Source organism: Talpa occidentalis, unplaced genomic scaffold, assembly GCF_014898055.3.
Source record: "Talpa occidentalis isolate TD23 unplaced genomic scaffold, MPIMG_talOcc4v2.1 talOcc4.11, whole genome shotgun sequence".
In the NCBI taxonomy this organism is placed as follows: domain Eukaryota; kingdom Metazoa; phylum Chordata; class Mammalia; order Eulipotyphla; family Talpidae; genus Talpa; species Talpa occidentalis.
The window spans coordinates 21,075,113-21,099,489 of NW_023601104.1; the positions used below are offsets into that span (position 1 = coordinate 21,075,113).

General features: G+C 37.9%; 1 long non-coding RNA gene across 1 annotated transcript in view; it reads left to right on the forward strand.

Annotated features, from left to right (window-relative positions):
- Positions 1–24,377, forward strand: part of LOC129146931 (uncharacterized) — an 86,454-nt gene that overhangs the window by 18,113 nt on the left and 43,964 nt on the right. The window contains exon 2 of the long non-coding RNA XR_008554315.1: positions 8,801–8,865. This is a non-coding gene — a long non-coding RNA (uncharacterized LOC129146931). The remainder of the gene's footprint in view (positions 1–8,800; positions 8,866–24,377) is intronic.

Consider the following 24,377-nt stretch of genomic DNA (forward strand, 5'->3'; position numbering starts at 1 on the left):
CACATCTTCTTGATCCAGTCATCTATTTGGGGGCATTTGGGTTGTTTCCAGGTTTTACCTATTGTAAATAGTGCTGCAATAAACATAGGTGTACAGGTATTCTTTTGAATCAGTGTTTTTTTGCACGGCAAAAGAGACATTAACCAAAACAGAGAGATACCCCACTGATTGGAAAAAACTTTGCACTCCAGTCAACTGATAAAGGACTGATCACAAAGATATACAAAGAACTCACACCACTCAACAAAAACAAAATAAACAATCCAGAAGAACTTAAAAGACATTTCTCCAAAGAGGAAATGCAAATGGCCAACAGGCTTATAAAAAAATGTTCCACATCCCTTTTCATGAGGGAAATGCAAATTAAAACCACATTGAGATACTACCTTACACCAGTAAGAATGGCACATATCAAAAAAAAAAAAAAAGCAACAACAAATGTTGGCGAGGATGTGGTGAAAAAGGAACTCCCCTACATTGCTGGTGGCAGTGCAAAATGGTCCAGCCACTATGGAGAGCTGTCTGGAGGTTCCTCAGTCTACTCAAAATGGAGCTACCACACAACCCAACAATTCCACTCCTAGGGATCTTCCCTTGAATTCTTATCAATTCTTTTACAAACCTTCATTTACAAAGAACTTCATTTACACTGTGGCTCCTGAGTTTCTTCATGACTTCCTCCTCTTTTGCTCAATTCCCCTACCAATGCCCCACTCTCCCTCAATTCCCTAGGCTCCAGAGATGCTAATGGACCTCCCATGCCCATGCAGTGTTTCTTCTTATCATGAAGCTTCTGCACATATCTGGAACATCAGTTCTTGATCCACCTGAAGGACTCCTTCAGGTTCTGGTTATATCTGAATTTTGGCGAAGCATTCCCTGACCCTCCAAATCTAAGCAGCTGATCATTTCTATTGCAATTTCTGCTCATTTATATTAGATATGACATTCTGCTTTTCTGTCTTTGATGTGTTCCTAGCAAAACCCTGGTATCCTTGAGGGTAGGTCTATTTCTTTGTATTTTTTTTTCTATTTTTTTCAATTTTATTTTATATGTTTCTTACATCATTTTTCATTATTGCACAATGTGTACATTTTTATCTTGGTTATATTTCCCATACAATTGGACCCCCCTTATTTGACCCCAGTCCCTCCTGCTCTTCCCCATAGTGTGTCTCTGGCTTATAGTTGCTTGTTGATTTTGATTTTTACTTTATTATAATTAGGTTTTTTCCTGGCTTATTTAGGTTTTCTAGATTCCTGCTATGAGTGAGACCATGCGGTATTTTTCTTTTTCTTTCTGGCTTATTTCACTGAGCAAGATTTCTTTATTGCTAGATTCTAGCTGAGAGTGCTTTCCCTGCTTTTTCTGTCCTTTTCCTCAAATCAGTGAAATTCAGAGGCAAATCAACTAGTAGTCTGTAGATATATACTTACAGTCATGGCATGGAATGTCAGCTACCTGTACATGCTACCTGTACATGTCTTGGAGGCACCCCTATTTGACTTTGGGAAGATTGAGCATTCCCCTCTCCCTTTCATAGGAAGAAAGAAGAAAGAAAAGTAACATAATGCCTTTGCCTGGACAGATGACTTACATTTCTGTGATTTTCTCTCCTCCCCACCTTAACCCCTCACCCCTATTGCATTATCCTTTGTTTGGTAGAAGGGAAGGGAGAGCTGTGCAAGGTGGTGGTGGCAGTGTGGGCGAGATGGCTTAGTCACCTCCAAAGAGTCTCAAAGACTGATCGTGCAATGTTCGGAATGTGTTAGCACTTGGCCGTTAGCTCCACGTTTTAGTCCCCATTCTGGGAAAACTGGAGAAGTTTGAGTCAAACAATTTTGCACATTCCCTTGCAGGTGTATTTCTAATAATAATAATGAAAGCTAGATTTTACTGTGTGTTTACTCCATGCTAGGTCATATACAAAATACTTCACAACATTATCTCATTTACTTCTTCTGACAACCTAGTACAGTGTGCAGTTTTAGTATTGTTCATTTTATAGATAAAAACAAATGAGACAAGTTACACATCTCTTCTTAGGTCACAAGTGTGGAGAGTGGTAGCACAGGAGTGAAACTGAGGTCTGTCTGACTTCTACACCCGCGATTGTGACCCCAGTGGCAGATGCACTGTCATCTCCAAATGCACCACATGCCAGACCGTTACTCAGATGATTGAAACTGGGCTTTAGAGGGTATCCAGTTCGAAACGTCATCTTTTTTAAAAAAAAAAACTTTTTTTTAAAGATTTATTTATTTATACAAGAACTGGGGTACAGGCCAGATGCGTGGGAGGGTGAGAGGATTCACCAGAGACAGAGTGGGGAACAGAACAGGCAGACTGATGAAATACACTGCTGAGGGGAGCAGTGGGCGAGACAGGAGAGGTCTGCTGCGCCATGTGGGATTCTCACCGGCTGGCCGGGATTGAACCTGCGCTGCAGCACCTGCGGACAGCTTCACACCAGGGAGGCACTCCAGTTTGATACGTCTATCATGCAGATGAGAAATGTCACCAGGAGTGGTCAGGTGAATTTGTCAAAGTTTCTTTCCTGAAATGTCTCTCCACCATTTTATATATCCAAGCCCTATAGAGCCTTCACTGCCCAGCTCAGATTGCACCCCACACCAAAACCATCCCAGTCCACCCCGGCTCTTATTCATCCCTATTTTTCTGAAACCCAACCTGCTTTCTGCTGGCACCACTCATCAGTTCTTCCACATAGTGTGTCTTGGCATACTTTAATTACCATGTGATTAATTTAAGCAGTCATCTTGTGAGCACATGATTTTTCCCTTCAAATAGATTGCATGTAATTTTAATAATAATTAAAAAAAAGTATTTCTTTCATGTTGCAGTTTCAATTCAGTTTGTTGAAAATGTCTTGGATACCTAATAAGGGTATTATGATATACCTGAAGATAATGAGAAAGTCTTTAATCTCAAGAGCTTTCTTACTACTCAGTAAAGAACACACATATATATATATATATATATATATAATTTATTTATACATGCAAGAACTGGGGTGTAAGCCAGAGGTGTGTGGGGGAATAGTGGGGGGGGGAATAGTGAGAGGATTCACAGAGAGTGTGGGGAGCAGAACAGACCAATCTACTGAAATACATTGCTGAGGGGAGCAGTGGGCCAGACTGGAGAGGTCTGCTGCGTAGTATGTGTTAGCTCCCTGGCAGACCAGGGATCAAATTCCTGCTGCAGTGACTGCCTATAGCTTAATAGTGCTAAGTCTTTAACCCCTGTACCACCAGGGAGGCCTAGTAAAGAATATAATTTAAGTGCAGAAATTATAAATCTTAGAAGTACAAGTTTATACATGTATGTAAACATGCCTGCACAATAACACACACACTCACGGCTATGCCACTTGTAAGGATAGATTACCTCTGATTTGAGGGGGTTTGGGAGGCCTTTTAGAGGAAGCAGATTTAAGATCAGTCTTGAAGGTGAGGATGTGGTCTTACAGGCATTGAAGGACAGTGAAAATCAAGCAAATGAGAAGAGAAAGGCAAATGGCGCCCAGGGTAAGCGACTCACTGTGGTCTCCCTGGGGTGCAGCCTGGAGTCCAGCAGGTCCCTGGACCTCAGTCTTATTTTGTTTAACCTGTACAAGTTTATTTCCTTCATTAAAAATCTGGATGTCTTGAGCTGGGCCCTGCCTAGTCTTTATACTCCCTGTAGCTTTCCAACATTTTTCTCTTTCCTGCCCAGACCCTGAAGTCTCTGAGTGAGGAGGACAGCAGGTGGTGTTGAGGCTGATGTCACGTCAGGGTAAAGATTTCCAAATAAACAGGCCACTGGGGAGAGACTCGAGATTTCAAGTGAAAGAGTAATGTGATTAGAGCTGCACTTTGGGACGATGGATCTGGCAGTGGTATGTAAGATTGATTGAGCAGAAAGAAGTGGCAATCAAGTGAGAATCAATACTCCCTTTGTTCCCTTGCAGCCTGTGGCACAGGGAACTGCTACTTCTTTAGCGGTTCCTGTGGCCTGTATTTTGCAGCCTGCCTCTATTCTGTGTTTCCAGCTTTAGTGTCGTGGCCACTTTACTCAAGGACTAGCACTCTGAGTTTGTGACTTGTACTTTCCATGTGTCACACTCGCTGGCACATGGCAGGCAGGCCTTGGAGAAGTTGGCTGGCCCTTAGTGTTACTTCTCTGGAGCAAGAGAGGCTGAGGAGGGGCCTTTAATGTAGGATTCGAATTATTAAAATGTTGTATCAGATATCAAGCACAGGGCATGTGTTCTAAAATACTTTTGTTTGGCTTTGGGCCTGTGTAATATTTTTTATGCCAAGAAATCTTTCCTCTTTGAGATCAAATATTTTTTGTAGTCCGATATACACAATGTGTTCTCAATTATTCATGATTATTTTGAGTTTTTGCTCATGTTGCATTTTAAAAAAAAATGCACACATATTTTGGCATAGTGTGGTGCTAAAGTCACTTATATATACATTAGAATTTGTTTTCCTAATTCAATGGAAAATTTAAACTTACAAACTCAAGTGCCCAAATTTCCACTGAATTTCATTTGAGCCCTACTCAAAAATAAAACCTTCTTATTTTAATATTATACTAAAAAGGAAGACTTAAAGGAATGGTTCATTGAGGGCCTCCCCTGTGGTGCAGCAGTTGAGCGCTGGGCTGTGAAGCTGCCCGCAGTCTCTGTAGTGCCGGTTCAATCCCTGGCCACCGGCGAGGGTCCCACATGGTGCGCAATCCTCTCCTGCCAACCGCTGCTCCCCTCAGCAGTGTATTTCATCAGTCTGCCTGTTCTGTTCCCCGCTCTGGCTCTGGTGAATTCTCTCACCCTCCTGTGCTTCTGACTGTACCCAGGGCTTGTATAAATAAATAAATCTTTTTTTAAAAAAAAAGGAATGGTTCATTGATCTATTATTCTTTGAAGGAGTGGTGAAGAGGCCTGGCAATTCAACTGCCCCTTGTTATCGGCCACATTATAAAACTAGGTTGTCAAGATATTAAGAAAATGCTGTAGACCAAGATTGATTTCTTCTATAAAAAGAGTCACATCTCATGACATTCACGTAACATGTCTAAGAAATCAAGTGAGAAGAGCAGATTATTGCCATTGTCATTTTTTGTTGTTTTTTAAAGATTTATTTATTTATGCATACAAGAACTGGGGTATAGGCCAGAGGTGAGGGGAGGAGGATTCACCAGAGACAGAGTGGGGAACAGACCAGGCAGAGTGACTGAAATACACTGCTGAGGGGAGCAGCAGGCAAGACAGGAAAGGTCAGCTGTGCCATGTGGCTAGCTCCTGGCCAGGGTCAAACTTGTGCTGCAGTGGCTGTGGATAGCTTCATAGTGCCAAGACTTAACCCCTTGCACCACCTGGGGAGGCCCCTAGTGTCATGTTTTTTTTAAAAATTTCAGTAGTTTTATGATTTTATCTTTGGATAAGGATGGACAAGTTTGTTTTTTATTAAATATAATCAAGAAAGTGGGTATAGACTGTTATAATTTTCCTCTCATGTCTGTTTCTTTCTAGAAGAATTTTTACTATATCTTAAGTCATTTTTGTAATTATCGAAATATATATGAATTTAAAAAAAAAAACCACCACATACAACAAATGAACAAATGCAGAGATGAGTAAGATAGTAAAGGCTTCCTATGAGTCTTTTCTCCAGAGTTAACCAGTGCCAATAGTTTGGTGCCTGGAGGGAAGGGTAGATAAATGATGGATGGGTAGTGGGAGGGAGGGACACATGCATGTGTGCTTTCATAAGCTTCTTGGCACTTTAAACAATAAAGTAATTTATAGTGTTACTATAAGTCTGCCATAAACATACTCTTCAGAAATCAGTGAGATGATTTATCTCACATTATGTTTGAATTTCTTTTTTAAATCTTTTTTAAAGATCAATTTATGCATACAAGAACTGGGGTACAGGCCAGAGGTGTAGGGGGTGAGAGGACTCATCAGAGACAGAGTGGGGGGACAGAACAGGCAGATTGACAGAAATACACTGCTGAGGGGAGTAGTGGGCGAGACAGGAGAGGTCTTCTAGGACAAAACAGACATGAAAGGATAATTGTAACATGTGGGTAGCTCCCTGGCAGGCCGGGGATCAAACTTGTGCTGCAGAGGCTGTTGATAGCTTTATAGTTCTGTGCTTAATCCCTTGCACCACCAGGGAAGCCCCTCAAAAATTATATTTGAATTTCATCTTGATCTAAGAGCCAACATCTTCAGTGCAGGATGTTTCTTAATTCTGTGACTGTTGAGGGACCACCCACTGACTAGAGTATAGGTCTTAGGTCATTAAACTCTTTGAAATAATTTGAATCAGTGGTTGAGTTAACCCAATAGCTAACTTATCAGGTCCAAGAGATTCTGGAAGTGCTTTCCCTGGGCCATTTTAAAAGTTGTCAAGATAAGGTGCCTCTGGGATAACAACAGTTCAGTTTAAAAAAGACATTTGAAGATAATTATTCAACTTGATTAGCTGAATCATGGAAAAATGTGTTAAGGTTCCATGGAGATTGTGTAGCAGAGCTAGAAAAGGCTCCAGTTGTCCTTTACTTTACCTTCTCTGGTGTGTCCTGCCCCTTCAGAGCCACCGATGTCATGTTCCCTCCCTGAGGGTGAGCAGATGCTCTTAAGATCATAGCTCAGCAAAGTCACAGTCAAGTTCAAGGCTTCTGCCCTGACTTTCAGAGGTCTGCCCAGGGGTTAGTCCCATTAAAACCAGAGACACACTACAGGGGGGCGGGGAAGGGAGTAGGATCAAAACAAGGGGGGTGGGAATTGTATGGGGACTATAACAAAGATGAAAATGCATACATTGTGCAAAAATGAAAAATGATGTAAAAAATACATAAAATTAAAAATTAAAAAAAAAACTAGGGCAATATTCATAGAATTTTAAAGAACTTAACTTTCTCAAGTACAAGACAAGGTGATGGAGAGAGAGGCTAGGTTAATTGAAAGGTTAGTGTGCTTGGAGGGGGAGCTAGTGGAGGGAGAGTGGCAGAAGGAGGAAAGAAGGTAGAGGAGGATCAGGAGGATGTTTAGGGAGAGGGTTTAGGGTAAGAAAATCAAAGCAGCTTTCCTTTCCTTGAGATAAAATGCATGTTCAGAGAAATGTGCAGATCTTAAGTGTAGAATCAGATGAGGTTTGAGGCATATGTACGCTTTTGTAAACAATACCTGATAAAGATAGAAAACATTTCCTTCACCTCAGTTTCTTTACTCCATCCCCAGTGAAATGGATGCCATCTTCCCGAGAATGATGGTGATTTCTGTTGTTCTAGATTAGTTTTGACCGTTTATGAACTTCCTCTAAGTGAAATCACTGAGTTCGTTCTTTTCTGTGTCTGGCTTTATTTGTTTCATATACAATTTTTTGTGTTCTTTTAATATCATAATTGTTTCATTTTTAGTATTAGGATTCTACTTTGTGAACATAACACTCTACAGAGGTCAGGGAGGATTTCCCTTCACCCCTTTGAATTCTTCTGGGAAGGACTGATAAAATTATCAAAATAAGTCAGATGAATAGGTGAGAAAACAAATTTGATTTTGGATGTATTTATGCGAATACCACATAAACACGAGGGGTCTAAAGAAGGGAAGATGCAGCCTCCCTGATGGTGCAAGGGGTAGTCTCAGCACTATGAAGCTGTTGGCAGCCACTGCAGCACGAGTTCTGTCAGGGACCAGGGAGCTACCCACATGGCACAGCAGACCTCTCCTGTCTTGTCCGCTGCTCCCCTCAGCAGTGTATTTCTATAGATCTGCCTGTTCTGCTCCCCACTCTGTCTCTGGTAAATCCTCTAACCACCACCACCCCCCTGCACCTCTGTCCTACACCCCAGCTCTTGTATGTATGCATAAATAAATAAATCTTTAAAAAAAAAAGAGGAAGGTTGAAAGGTCCATGCAGGAGGCCAGAATGCAAAAACCCACCAGGAAGCCCACCTGGGAACAGGAATGCGGAAGCCTGCCTAGAGGATTCAGACAATGAACCTCCCCAGCCCTACAAATCTTTTCTCAGACAAAGAAACTCCCCCACCCTACACACTTCTTCCTGCCTTAGTAACCCAGTTTCCCACCTGACCTCTCCTCACCCTATAAAAGCCTGCTTCCCCCTGACAACGTGAGCAGCTTCACTGACCCCCACCTTGGGTCCATGAGGTCCGCATGGGGCGCAATAAATTTTCCCTTCCTTTGAGAAATTTAGCCTGACTCTCCTTTTCTTTACCTTGCTGAACCATTCAAAGGTAAAATGAAATACAGATCTTGAGATTAAGAATGGAATAGGAGCTTCAGGAAGACAAGAAGGGACTTACCTGATAAAGAGCAAATGCTCTGTAATTAGATGTCCTGCTGTGTAGATGGTTATTCAGATCAAATGGCTCTATCTGGTACTAACCCTAACTCTGGATATGAACCCCAGTTTTCATTCGTCTGGGGAGTTAAAGTAGTGGTAAAAGTTTCTAATGAGTCTTTGATAAAGACTTTGATTGCAAGGGCCTTGATTGATTTCCTTTTGAAATAATCAACATGACAAAGTGGCCTGTTCTGTAGGTGGTCTTTTTTGAATATCTTGGGGAGGCCTATCTTCATAGATATAAGGAGGTGAGTCCTATGAGGTGATCTTGCAATGTTAAGGAGGCATACAAGGGGGGATCCTGTGATTAAAATGCAACTCCACTGAAACATTTTCCAGTGCTTTTGCTGCTACACATATAATTTTTATTTATTTATTTATTTATTTATTTATTTTTGCCTGTTGTCTTCAGTTTTGGGTCAGCCGCCCAAGGAGAAAACCAGGGTCAAAGCCAAGAACGGAAAGAGACTGCAAATGGTATGAGAGCTCTAGATGAATGGTAATTTTACTCAGATCTGAGAACTAGAAAGCTGGCTCAAAAGCTTATAAAGATTGAAGGAACTAGATGGAAAATCAATATTCATCCAGAATAAACTTTATTGAGCTATTCCTTAAATTTCAAAGAAGTTAATTTATGTTGCAGAGGTTTCACAATTGTTTTTTGAAAAGCTGAAGGAATAGCCTAATGATATTTGAAGTGCGTGTTTGGTTTTCAGAGAGGATTGTGTGCTGTGCCTTAGACTGCAGCTGTAGGTCAGCATTTTGGGGACAGCAAAATAGGGTTTTAGCTTCCTGGGGCTCTCTGTGAGATCAGTTGGGAGCTCTTCTGGAGCCAAGTCCTGACCTCTGATCTGGATGACCTATCCTGTTCTGGAAATGCTGTTCTTAACAGAAATTCACCAGGACTGCTTTCCCCTTTCTTCAAAGAGCAAGCTGCCTTGTCACCCTTCCTTTACTGAAATTGTCACAAAAGGAGAGTTTGCAGGAGAAGTTGTCTGCTTAAACCATTGCAGCTGCTAACAATGAGAAGAGGTGATTGCTAGCCGCCTCCTCCAGACTTCATCACTTCCTGCTCCCCTTAGAGAATACCCAAGTGGGTTTTAGGATAACAATGGCTTGGTTTTAATGTTCATGAATAAAAGAAGCAGGCTGGAAGAGTGTGAATTTGGAAGGCAATAAAGAATCATAGCGAGAGAAAAGGAATCTGGGGCTGAATTGGAAGTGAAATAGAAAGGCAGTGCTCCTTTTCTGTATTGCCCCAAGTCACGCTGGCCTTGTCAAATGCTTCACAGCTTGAGTCAAATGCTCAGCAGTGGCTGAGGGAACAGCAAGGGAACAATGCATCCTTTAAAGGCTGCATTAACTCCTCTCTACCAGTTCAAAAATTGTGTGTATGTTGTGTTTGTATGTATCTATTTATAAAGTTAAATCTAATAGGTTTTGTTTGTTTTGCTCTGTGTAGGGGGAGAAATAGAGCTTAGTAATTGCCTAATTTTTTTTATTTTGAACCTCATTTAGGACCAAGTAGGTAGAACTTTACCCTCTTCTAGTCAGTTGTCAAAGTGGTCTTAAAAATGCTTTGTTTTGTATTAAAATCATAACTTCTGGCTTGAAGACATTTAAAATCAAATTCACATAAATTTTAAAGAAGTCTTGCTCAATCATACATTACTTTCACCATTTTAATCCAGAATAACAGGAATGAGGAATAATGCATAGAACTTCATTTAAAAAATGAATAGGGCTGTCAACTTCTCCAGGATCCTCTTCCCTGGTCAGTGTTTATTATCCAGTGGTGGTGTTATAGGACAGGGAGAGGGGCAGCCCAAAACCCCGCAAACCTGCCTTTTCTAAATGGGTTCTGCCATCCGCCGCATCAACACAAAACATATGAGACTTTAATGGGAAGGAACTTTAATAAAACTAGGAAAAAATACAGGTAAGGCAAAGAGTCTAGTTTCTAAATGAAGCACCCAAAGTTACCCGTCCCCTCGTGGGTAAAACTCCATCCATATGGGATCGGCCCAGAACAAGGCCCCAAAGCCTGCCACAAGTCCAAAGCATCTTCCAGTGGGGAACCGCAGAAAAGGGTCAGAAACAACCAGACAAGCCCGGAAGGAAAAGAGCAAAATCAACATCAAGATAAAAGCTGTCATGGTCACCTCCCCACGGGTCTCACCCACATCTGTGTCACCCAGTCCACGACCAAAAGACAAGCGCAGTTTCTTCACGTGTCTCTAGGCTCCATGCGCCTCCTCCAGGTCTCCTGGCTCCCTCCTGCTTCCTTCCTCAGTCTCTTCTGCAGCTTCTCCTCTTCCTGCTCAGCTCCACCCTCCCTTGGGTGGGGCAGGGAACCTCCCCCTTTCCTGGGGACCACCCTGTTACAATCCCCCCTTTTAATTTTTATTTTACCACCACCCTGTTACAGTGGGGCCTGTGACTTAAGTTTCAATAATAGCTTTTGACCATAGGAGTCATCAAGCCTGAATAGAAATTTCTGTAGTCAGTTTTCTCTTGTCAAGTATATTGTGAGGTTTGCAAGTTGATTTTGTAACTTATCATCAAAATCCTGACATTTATTCACCTGGGGGTTTTTTAAAGAAATCTGTGCTCAAAAATCTCTTCCAATAAGTGGAATATTCCTGTGTTACTTACATAAAACCATAGAGGACCTTATTAAAATGCAAATATTTAAAAGAACCATACATCAAGTCTTTAATGTTTGTGATTGCTTAATGCTAATTACCTTTCTGTTACCAGCAACCTCTCTGAGTCTTGATAGAAAAAGTCAACCCAGGTAAGGCCAGAAGCTAGCACCATGGGAGGGGAGGAGAAATAAGTCATGTCTGGTTTGAAGATGCCCAGAATGTGAACAATTGTAATCTCTGTAAAATGGGTATAAATAATACCTAGCTCTCAGGGTATATGAAGATTAATTAAGATAATTCATTTTCAGGCATTGAATATGGTATCTAACTCTTATGTTCAGCAATGTCAGCTGTTGCTATTGTAATAAAAAATCAAAATATTTAAGATAAAGGGTATATGCTTTTGATTTGTGAACTACTTCAAAATCTTCCATTATCTTGTGCCCATTTGGTTTTTATTATATAGTGTTATATAAAAATGTGGCATTGTCTTTGGGATTTGCAAGTTTAGAAATTCTAGAAATTTTTGTTGCTGTAGTACTTTTGCTTGTAGTAGTATTTGTATATATCTATGGTGATCATATAGTATTATTGTTCATGATATTCCATGTGACCCACAGTCATTATTTCTGTTTGTATTTGTGTGTATGTGTACATTTGATTTTACAATGTGTCAGACTTCTTAAATATCTCATGACAGGGAATCAGTTATTCAGCCAGGCTTGATGACTCCTATGGTCCTCTGAGAAGAGACATTTCAGTAATTTATTTTTCACATTTCAACATTTTCCTACCATTTGACAAGCTAACAGAGTTTATCAAAACATAACTTACATTTATTGAAAATGGATTTGGCGATGGTGCCCTACTGTCTTCCCGAAATTGGGTCCAATCCATACATTCAAGAAACAGATTTTGGGGGGCTGTGGGTATAGCAATCCCGAGGTTCTGATTTATAAAGTGGCATGGTCTTTATAGGTGTTGTTAAGCATTAAATAGTTGGACAGACTTTGGAAAAATATTGTTCTCCACTGTTTATATCAGTATTTTTCCCTAATGGTCAACATTTTTGTTAATACTCAGAGATATCAGGGTGGGGGAGGTATATAGTTACAATATCTGAGAAAACCAAGTTGTAGGAAATGGTGTAATGGGGAAATAGCAATGAACTTCTATAAAATGGAAAATAAACCAAATATATTATCTCACCCTATGTGAGTACCAGCCTGAGAAGAGTGGAAGTTATTGGTAGGTGTGAGTCATGGACTGTGTTGCTGGGAGCCTCAAAAATGGGAATTTACTTATTTCCATGTCCATTTCTGACATCAAGTATTATTGCTGTTTGCTTTGAAACACTTCTTGGTATCAGACAAGTCCCTGAAGAAACTGACAAATAAAGCAAATTTCTCGGGTTTTTGGGTGGAGTCAGAAGCAAAAGATAACTGTTTTTTTGCATCAAAATGAAAGAATTTCTTTAATTTTCTTAACCCAAAAGGAGAGCACCAAATGCCCATGCAGGTCTATCACATGTTCTTTCCTAGAGCTGTTTGAAAAGCAATTAAATGCATAAATGACAGAAATGATAGATATTGTTTCCATTATTGCTATTTTATGCAGGGAGAGTATGTGGTTTCCCAAGATTAGATTTTTTATGTCATGATTTTTTTAGTCATAATACAGATCTGTTATTTGTCAAAGTTATATTTGTGTTTGGCTGTGGAAGAAATCTCAGGAGAAAAATACCTAGTTCTGTTTTACTTTTAAGAAGTACATAACCTAAGGAAAGTAAGTCTTTTCTTTCAAACTGGGTTTTGTTTTGATTTTGAAAGTCTCAGACTTCCCCAAAGCATTCTAATATTTGGAGTAAGCTTATAAAATATTTCAGGGTATTGGTGGATATTTAACAGAAGATATGCAATTCTGGGGAAAAAAATTCCAGGAAAAGTCTGAGGATAGATTACTTTCATTTTCCCTGCTGTTTTCAGTTTTCCAAGTTGCTTTGATGGGGACCCTGGGGGAAGTTCTCAATACAACCAGGTCTAGGTGTCCACCAGGCCATTGACACCATTGTTATATAAGGTACTTAAACTGGAAGGTATTTTCCAATCATCTATGGATCAAGTGAAGCCTATCAGTTTTTTAGGTGGGAACCTGGTACACAGGTAGGTGAAGGAATTGTCAAGGTCCTGCAATTAGCTAGTATCAGAATTTGATCCTGGCAGACTGACTCAACATGTGGTGATCTTTTCAGTAATTTTTCAGGATCCATTTTACTTCACTTTTTTAAAAAAAAGATTATTCATGCATACAAAAGCTGGGGTACAGGCCAGAGGTGCAGAGGGTGAGAGGATTCACCAAAGACAGAGTGGGGAACAGAACAGGCTGACTGACTGAAGTACACTGCTGAGGGGAGCAGCGGGCGAGACAGGAGAGGTCTGCTGCACCATGTGGGTTGCTTCCTGGCCGGCCGGGGATCAAACTCGTGCTGCAGAGGATGCAGATTACTTCATAGTGCAGTGCTCAACCCCTTGCGCCACCAGGAAGGCCCCATTTTACTTCATTCTTGACTTGCATCCACTCCATTCTATTCCAGCTGCCCCCTGATCTGGATCAGACTGTTGTTTTGGTTTCAGTCTTGTCCTTTGACTGATTGGGAATTCCAAACCTCGAGTCTTGGCATTCTGTGAATGTTTATTTATTTTTGTTGTTCACTGGCAATCCATTTATATTTCTACTCCACAAGAGTTTTTTTTTTTTTTTCTTTTCTTTTTAAACATTCTTGTTTGTTTTTTCATAATATAGAATTTCTCTCTTCAGGTGTGGTTTCACCATAGTTTTCCCACAACCAAATTATCTATAGTCTTCCACTATAGTTCATTGCTTTCTCCTACACCCTGTTTTCTACTCTCCCCCAAACTGTAAGACCGACTCTTTAAAGCAGACAATAGATCTGAGTGATTCTGAGTTGGACTTAACTTCCCTCGGGGTTTTAGTTCTTGATGACCTTGAGAAGAGCTCCTTCTGCAGCCCCTGCCTCTTGGTCTCTGCCACTACTGCTTCTGCTGTTCCTCTTCCACCACCACGATATTCAGTATCGTTTACTGTCAGGAACTGTACTTGGCATGTTATAAAAATAGGCTTATTTACTCTACACAACAGCAGTCTAGGTGGGTATTTTAGTCTCTGTCTTGCAGTTGGGGAAATTAAAGCTCTCTGTTGTTTCCATTAACCCCACACCACTCAGTGATGGACAGGGATTTTTGGGTGAAGAATGATAAACCCTAGTTACCAGGTGATCTGGTAGGAATGGGAGAGTGACACTGCCTATCTTTAGGCCTTTAGAACTCAGCAGATTCTTCTATCTGGTAGTTAAACGAAGAACCAAGATGATCTATTAAATCTGTGTGTTGAGTACCAAAGAGAAAAAGATCTAGCTAACTAGATTAGTTAATTCTTCTTTCTTTGCATTGATAGCTCCTAACCTGAAAAAAAATTTCTATTTCTAACAATTTTTCCCACTCTGCCTTTCTTTCTCCCTCTCTCCTCCCTGCTCCCTCTTTGCTTCTCTCATTCTCCCTTTTTCTTCGCTTCTCTTATCCTCCACTTTTATCTCCTGTGACTCTCTCTACCCAAACAGCAACACTAGCCACACACAGTGCCACTGTGCAATGAGTCTTATTTTTAAATAATGTCCCTTTTTATGAAGCTGGACATCGATTATTATACTTTATTTTCTTATAACTCAGATCTCTTCTCTAAACTTGGAAAATGAAAGACTGGACTGAAAATATTTTAGAATTTTGTGTGTGTGTGTGTATATGTGTGTGTGTCAAAATAAGTAAACCTTCCTGAAGTTTCTGTTCTTTCACTTTGTAAAATTTTAACTGCAGTCTCAGCAGCCACAAGGTGGTTGTCTCTGTCCATGGCTGTGAGGCAGGGATTTGTTGATATTTCTCTCCCATCCAAGCACTCACCAAGCCCAACCCTGCTTAGCTTCTGAGATCAGACGAGATCGAGCACATTCAGGGTGGTATGGCTGTAGACTATTGTTATTTCTCTAGGTCCCATCAGTGCAGAGTCTCCTTTTTCTCACTGTCTTCATGGACATCTTATTCTCTGTGTAGCTCCTTTGTCATTCCTCAGTAACCCACTATTTCTCTCTGCGTCTGCCCTCAGGGGCTCACCAGGTAGAAGCAAGGTGTTGGGGACTCATGTCAAACTTTCTTCTGATTCTCAACTAAGTTTTTTTTCCTGTCCAAAAGGTACAGATTCCGTCAGACCATATTAACTTCAACAAGTGTTTGTTTAGTACCTACTGTTTACAAACTTGTATTTCCCTCTAGGAATCTAACCTCACCAAAGAGAAAGTTTTGTAGAAGAAACTGGGAATAATTTTATTAATTCTTCTCCTCTTTTGAAAGAAAGATTTTTCTCAGCTCCCAATTAAACTGTGATTCAAAAATAAGCTTTTTTCTTTTTAATACAAATGTATTTTAATAAAAATACATGTTTATCAACATACATAGTTTATGACTTCAAAAGAGAGATTTACTTACCTACTGGGTTTTTTGTTTCATACATTGTTTTCAAGAGTATTCATATCCAGATATGATGATTAGAATTCTAAAAACTTCCACTTTATTTTTAGAAAACTTGGTAAATTATAGGAGAGATGGGGTTAGACCAAGGAGTTTACTTATGACCTATGAAGGTATTTATTAATATATTTTATGCTCATTAAAATAATATAAAGAAAACCTATTAAATTAAGTGACTAATAGTTAATTAACATCTATTAAAGTAGTAGTAGTGGGTAGTATATAATTTCTTGCTCAAAGAAATCCATCTTAGGATATTACATTAAAATTTTCTGAGTTATTAATTTGTATAGCTATTTTTTGTGTGCAGGATTTTCCTCCTGAATAGATATTTGTTCCTAATGCGTTAGAGTGGAATTGTTGACTCCTGTGTCTAGTTTCCATGGTGGTTCCAGAAACACAGATTAATTAATGAGCAGGATGAAATCAATGAATAAAGTAATGGGAATTCTTTCAAATAGCTGAAATAAATACATCTCAGTTCTATAGGTTGTTCACCCTTAGTGAGCAATCCTGCTCATTACTTTAGGCCAAAGTACATCATAGCAGCTCCTTTTTCAAGCCTTTTCCTTCTCTCCTTAAGATTCTTCAACAGTTTTAAAGCTCAGGCTGACTGTTCCTCAGATTTCATTATGTCTCTTTGGCAGCATTATAGAGACACCCTCCACCCCACCCTAGTCAAATGTCAATCATTTTATGAAAACATTCTTTACTACCCATTAGAATTTGGAAATTCCCTGTTTTGGAGTCCTACTTATCTTATTCTCACTCTGGTGCAATTAAATTAGTAGATGTTATCTTCATCTTCATTATTTTATAAACTTTTAAAACATCATATGCCCTTATCTTTATTTCCCTGGCAGCATCTGTCAGACTGTGACTGTTTGACAAACATTGGCTGGAATGAATTATTGAGTTACTGCTTGGTGTCCTTGTATTAGCAGTGAAAAGACAATATTTATTGTCTAAAAAAATAAAAGCAAAAGCCCAAATATATGCCCTTTATCTATTTTTTTAATTTCATGATATTGAATCCAACTACATTAAATCTATTTTTGTAAAATTTATAAAAATTAAACATTGGCAATCCAATACGGTTCAATGTATTATTTTTTCCCAATGTTTTATAAACACGTGTATAACTTTTCGACACTCACATAGCACCTGTTAATTTTTTCAGCCCCCAAGAAGCTTTTTATAGTATGGAATCTAATATGTGGGTATTCAAACCATTGGGTCTGAAAACATTAAATCTTTCCCTTTTCGTTCTTTCCTAACAAATTCTCCTTCTAGTGATGAAGTTAATTATTCCTCAAATTTTCAAAGGCAAATGGAATTTTATTTAAAAGATTTATTTATTTATTTATACAAGTACTGGGCACAGTCAGAAGCATGGGAGGGTGAGAGAATTCACCAGAGCCAGAGCGGAGAACAGCACAGGCAGACTGACAAAGTACACTGCTGAGGGAAGCAGCGGGCGGCAGGAGAGGTCTGCGCACCATGTGGGACCCTTGCCCGGTGGCCGGGGATGGAACTGGTGCTGCAGAGGCTGCGGGCAGCTTCGCAACCCAGAGCTCAACTGCTGTGCCACCAGGGAGGCCTAGCAAATGGAATTTTATGTGAATAGAACCTATTTTTTTCCTGAAGAATTTAAAAGTTATCTTTTTGTGAATAATGCTGCTCTAAACATAGGGAGGCATAAAAAAGTGAAAGACAACTATTAGATGATTTTACTCATTTGTAGACTATAAACAACCAAAGAAAACAAACTGACAGAGCACAAGAAAAATAACTTAGACTCTGTAAAAAATGTGGAGGTTACCATAGGGCAGGGTATGTGGGCAGAGGAGAGAAGAGGAAATAGATGGGTAAAACTGGCATGGTAGTAATGCTTGAACTCTGGCAGAGGGTGGGTGAAGATATGGCATGTCTGGGTGTGCAGCTGTAACCCCCAAAGTATATGGATTTATAAACAAATGGTTAATAGAATTTGATTAAAAGTCAGTGATCTTTATTTTGTATTTTTAAATTTTTTTTGTTGTTATTTAGGATACATGGAAAGAATGGATTTGTTATCTGCCCAGTTGTTTTTCTCAATAGAGATGTGTTTGGGAAAAAATTATATGGGTTTTGGGTTTTTATTTTTATGTAGATTGAGCTACAATCTGTTTGAATAATTTTAACTTTTGCATGTCAAAAAATGAAACTTGATTTGATCCTCTTCCAAAGTTGTTTTACCCAAAGCTTTCTTCATCACAACTTACAGCGACTTCATCTCTCCAATTGATCAGGTCAACAAGCATAGAGTCATTGATGGATCCCCTTTATTTTTTCACAGTCCAATACAGTTAGTCATGACTGCACCATCATTATACCTTCGCTTCCACTTCTCCTGCCCTGGCTCAGAACATCATTACTTCTTATCCGTATTACTGCAATAGTCTCCTCCAATCCTCCTTGTTTCTGCTTTGTTCTTTTAAATTCTATTCTCAAAAAGTAGTAAAAGTAATGCTTTTAAAACATGAGTCAGTTCCTGTTACTCGTCTGCTTAGAACTTTGCAATGAGTGGCTCTTCATTGCACTCAGAATGAAAGCCAGAGAGTGTTTACAGTGATCTATAAGGCTCTTCACAGTCTACCTCCTCCCCCTGTACCAGGAAGAGATTATAAATTTCTGAAACAATCTCACTGAAGCAATGGAGGGGAAAAGGCTGTTATTAGTAAGTTTGGAAACTAGTAAATGCAGCCTGTAACACCAAAGGATCAACACCTAAGCAGTTCTCTCATTAACAGAGTTTTCTATCAAGTGAGCTTAACAAATCTGCATGAATTATCAATATTTGCATGAATTAAACAATTAAGGGAAAGAGTAGTTTCTCACTGTTGGGTTGACAATGCACAGAAAGTTAAGGGGGTGTGGGATGCTGGAATAATCCATATGGTAATGATTAAGAGTTGGAGACATTGATCACAATTTGTCCAGCTAGTCGCCTATAGAAACATTTATAGGTATATGTATACATAGAGGTTAGTACACATAAATATGTTTGTTTTCTCTGTTAACTGATAGGACCTAAAAAGAGAAAAGATACCCTACTACTAATGAGCACATCTAGCACTCAGTCTTGATATCTAGTACCATTCAGGTAGAAATACCTGGTATTTTTCAGTATCAGGCCTCCTTGGAAAAATGGCTATTTCTAGCACCAGTACAGGAAGTATTCAAGATGAAGTCTGAGCATCTTATAGCTCCAGAAATTAAGGGAGTGCTCAAAAATGCATTAATGAACAAACAAAAAGCAACAAACCCAAACTAACTTTGTTAGGGGAATGGCAAAGAGGCACAAGAGCCAACTGAAGGAGCTTCAATGGCTGAAGCTAAAAAATTTGAGTAAAAAAATAAGGTGATACTTGATTATAACCCAGCATGTAAAGCAAATATCTGTGAGATCCTAGTGATAGAATTAAATTAACATGTGGGGGCAAAAGGACAAATCTCTCAGGCAGAAGTTTAGTTAGTAACTTATGAAAATACTTTCCCAAAGAGGGGGGTGGTGTATACTTAATGCTTTACTCATAAATAAGGGCAGCTAGTAGCAATTTTCTTCCCGATATTGCAACGTTTAAAAAGGAGAAAAAGAGTAACTGTGAAGTGGAGAAAATTAATAAACACTCTTTGAGCCAGATGACCTGGTCAACATTACTAGTCATTAATCAGCTTGATAGCACCCACCGTGGTGTGATATGATGAAATTGACACTTTACCTCTGATATCCCTTCCCCAGACCATTAACTCCAGTCTAATCATGAAAAAAACATTTGAAAAATTATAATATGGGAATTATCTGTATCTTCTCAATCTTGTAAATCTAAATTTTTTCTAAAAAGATTAAGTGTATTTGAACTTTTAACTATATTAAAATGTCTATTATCATTTATACCCTTATACATTTATTATTTATTATGTTGATTTTTTCACTCTGCTCCAAAAGCATTATGTTGATAATTATAATGCTTCCAAATTGAAATATTATGTATAATTATCTAGTGAACATTTTCATGAGTAAAGACTTTTTTTTTCTGTTAGGATTGTTTCTTTAGATTATTTCCTTCGAGATAAAATTAAGGGGTCAATATGTGATGGCCCTTGTCTTTTGAAAGATAAATTATGAAGATTTAGGCATGGTTGATGCTATTTAAATCTTAGATAAGGTAACTGAAAGTCATAAACTGATAAAATAAAAATATTTTCTGTAAAATATATTTCAGAATGTCTACAAGCATAATTAAAATGTATCCCAGCCTAAGTAAGCTGTATAACTAATAATACCTATAATCCCTTGAAGATGAGTTTTGTATTCTGCAGCTGTCTGTGAGATTATAATGTGTACAGAAAGCTGAAGAATAAATACCACATTTTATGTTTCTTAGGCGTTCCAGATGAGAAGGATTTACCCATGTCTGAATTCATTATGTCATTGATATTTTCACAAGTTTTCTAATGTCTGCTCCAAAACCTTCAAAATTTTGAGAAACCACTGTTCTTTGGTGAACATTGAAAGCATGAATTAAGATTAATGTTATCCATTGTTTAATCTTAGTGTCCTTTAATAAAGATAGGATTCTCATAATATTCAAAACATTGAGAATGACTCCAAAGGTGAGGTTGAGGCTTTTAGTCCAGTGTTTTTCAACTTTTAGCATTTCTTTGAAGTTCTTCAGAGCACTGCAAACATTTTGTTTGATTACTTACAAAACTATCTGAAACAAATTAAAATTATAATATGTAAATAAAACAATACATAAATCTAAATATGCTGTTAAATATGACAGATTAGTGACCATCATCAAGGTAATTTTTCTAGTCATGTGAGAATATATATAAATATCTTAAAAACATGTTATTGCTTGAAGAGCATGCTAACTATCATTTTCATTTGGCCTGTTCAGATCTTCTGCCTATTTTTTTTCACTTGGGTTGTTTGTGTTTCTTATGATAGAGTTGAAGGATTCCTTACTGTATCCTAGATATGGCTTTAATATCACACATATGTATTTCCTGAGTATTTTCTTCCATTATATGCCTATATTTTAAATTAACAGTGCCTTAAACAGTGTCTTTTGATTAGCCTCATTTATATTTGTGCAACTTTTTCTCTGTGTCCTGCCCCAAAATCTTTGCTTGTGTGCAAGTCACAAGTCACTGTTTTTATATCTTCTTTTAAACATTTTGTAGTTTTATTTTTATGTATGTCTATGATGTACCTAAAATAAATTTTTGTATCTGCTGTGAGGAAGGCATCAAGGGTTTTTTTTTTTTTTGTGTGTGTGTGTATACACACACACACACACATATATATATATATATTTAGCCTATTATTTCAAAATCAATAGTTTGGTGACTTTCCTTTACCTATCAGTGATTTTGGTATCTTTGCTGAAAATCAAGTGACTCTAAGTGTGGGTCTAATGCTCTCCTTTTGTTCTCTGACTCACCTGTTAGTTCTTTTGTCATATTCTTCTAGTTACTATAACTTTATAGTAGTCAAGAAGTTACGTGGTTAGGTCTTGCAACTTTATTCATTCTCAATATATTTTAGATATTCCAAGTCCTTTGTATCTCCAAATAAATTTTAGAAAAAGTCAGTTTCTACTATAACATGGTGGAATTGAGACTGGGATTTTGTTGAATCCTTAAGCAGTTTGGGGGAATTGACTTTTAACAATGTTGAGTCTTCCAAGCCATTAACATGTAAAAGTAATTTTAACATGTAAAGTAATTCTTTAATTTCATTCATCAATGTTTTATAGTTTTCAATGTCATTTATTCATTTATCTATTTATTTATTTTGAGGTAGCATTAGTTTATAGTGCTGCATATGGTTTAGATTGAGTATATGTTCACCCTTCAGCTACAACATGTTACACACCATGCCCACCAACCAACAAGATAGCCATAGTCTTACATCATAGTCCATTGTGCTCCATTCCACTTTGCTCATGCCCTCTCTCTCCCTTCTCTAGAAGCTTAAATTTTATAGTCAGATTTCTAGAGTTTGTTTTGCATGCTTTTTGTTAAATTTGTTCCTAGGCTTTTTTTTTTTTTTTTAAGGATGCAAAGGGTAGTCTGTTGGGTATTTCTAGGTAAGTCTGGCGTTTGAAAGCAGATATTATTTTGTATTCCTTGACACTTCTTTCTTCATCATGCCTGGAAGGTGAATAGGAGAGCGCTATATAGCGTGAATGTCATGAGCACAAAAACCACAGTCTAAGGACTTGAGTAGAAACTGGGAACATAGTGAAACTATTCTACCAGACCTTGATGGCCTGCTCCTCTACTTTTATGCTAAGTGAAAATAATAAACTTCTATTTGTGAAAGCCAAATAATTAATTTGTTAGGTGTTTTGTTATGTATGATTAACAACTGATGAAATCCAATCTCAACATTTTGTAGAGAAAGTAATTTGTTCTCTTCTTTTACTTTATAATACCTTATCCAACATTATTTTTCATGGTTCCCGAAATGATAAATTTATTTATTTACTGTCTGTTTTTATTTACTATTTGTCTTCTTACTTAGAATATAAGTTCCATGAAATTAAGGAGTAGATCTTGTCCATTGCTAAACCACTAACATATACGATAGTGTCTCACATAGCAGAGATGCTCTTGAATAAATAAATTAATCGATGACTCTTCAAAAGAGTCCAGTGACTAAATCAAGAAAATAGAAATATAGGGACCAGACTACAAAAAGTGCTGAAAACTATTTTACCAATCCTTTATTATTCTACTTGGTATTTTGGTGGCACTTTCAAATCCTTGTATATTGATGAACTGTTCAATTCGATACTCACATTTAAACAGAAGCACATTAAAATTCAATTGAAACTCTCACAATGCCATCAAATTCTTGTAGCATTTTCTCTTCAGACTTGTCCATAATATAATGCCATTGTTGCAACTTTTCCTGAATTGCCATGACTGGAAGCTGTCCCTTAAAGGGTTCTATAGGTGAATCCCTTTCTTTTAAAATCATGAAATGCATAAATATTTTAAAGATTCTGGAACTATAATAAACTATACCATAATAAATTAATCCATGTTGTTTTACCCTAACATTTAAAAAAACTATTTTCTCTAAGAATGTCCAACCTATCTTCATTTTCTGGATCACTCTTGCTAAAAATCCCAAGGGGGTAGTGCACTTTGAAAAACCATGGGTCTTTACCACTGCAGTTTAACTTGAGTATCTTATGCCCTCCCCTGCTTATAAAGTCCTTGATGAACATTGATGTCTGATGACAAAAGCCTCATTTATACAAGTGTTCACTTATTGTCCTAATCCTTCCAGCTGTGAAATTCATGCTGATCTGTTCAATATAAGAATTTTTGGATCAGTTCCTCCTGCTGGTGCCTACAGTCCTAAAAATGCACCTTATTCTCCTTTTACACAAAAATAATGACCATCGTCATCATTATAATCACCATCATTTTTTAGTATTAGAGTTAGGACTATATTATTTTTAACTAGTCATGTTATCTTTTAAGCATAGTTCTAATAAAATTATTTTAAATAAGAGTGAGAGTGTTAGGTTATTGAGTGCAGTTTTTCTTGACCTAAGTAATTCTAAAAATCTTGAAATTATTCCCCACAAACACAAGCACACAGGCACACACACACACACACACACACACAGCCACTTCCCCCCCCCAGTAGCTATTTCTTGAAAAAATTTCTTTAAAAAAAATTCATACTTACCCTTGACTGGCTTGCTCCAAGGGAGTCTAAAGAGAGAGGTCACTATCGTCTGTTCAGTTTTCATAGTAAATTGAGAAAAGATTCAAAAGGCATCAGTTTCCTGGGGGAAGTACACTGTCCCAGAACAGTGTATTTGCATAACACTTGTATTAGCAATAGTGTACTTCTAGTTAACAGGTTTTAAGAAGTAGGTAGTCCATGCATTTTAAGAGACTATCGTAAAAAATTTTTGTAGGCCAATAACAAAATGTTAGAGATTGTTCTTGATCTGTAGCTTAGCAGTAAGGTAAGACTCTGCAGATTAATTTTCAAGGATATTGTTAAAAAGTTCAAATTTAGTACCCACTATTTTCTAGACTTTAAGAGGAGTTGGGGGTAGGTAAATTGGGTAAGAGGTCAATTGTATGATGATGGATGGAAACTACAATTTTGGTGACAAACATAATGTAGTACATACAGACGTTGATAACAGAGGTCTATACATCTGAAACCTATCTAATATTATAAACAAATGTTATTTCAAAGAATACACTAAAAAAGTGCAAAGTACTGACATATACAACATCATGGATGATTTTAGAAATTAGCATGTCAAACAAAAATAGAAGCCAGGTGCAGTGAGTATATATTTTATGATTTAAGTTATATGAGGTTCTAAGACAGACAAAGTTAACTATGGTGTTAGAAATCAGAATAATGGTTAATTTTTGAGGAGTATTGATTGGGAAAGTTGTTGGAATTGGCATCTCTGGGGGTGATTAACATTAAAGTTGTAATAGTTGTAGAGTATATCCATAGTTAGACTTTTTCATGAAATTTGTGTTTTACTATGTGTGGGGGAAAATAAAAAGCTCTGATTTAATTAGATGCATAGGAGATTTTTTTTTCATTTTTTAAAATAAATTTTATTTTTATATTTCCCATACAATTGCAACCCCCTGATTTTGACCCCAATCCCTCCCCTCCCCGCACCCCACCCCC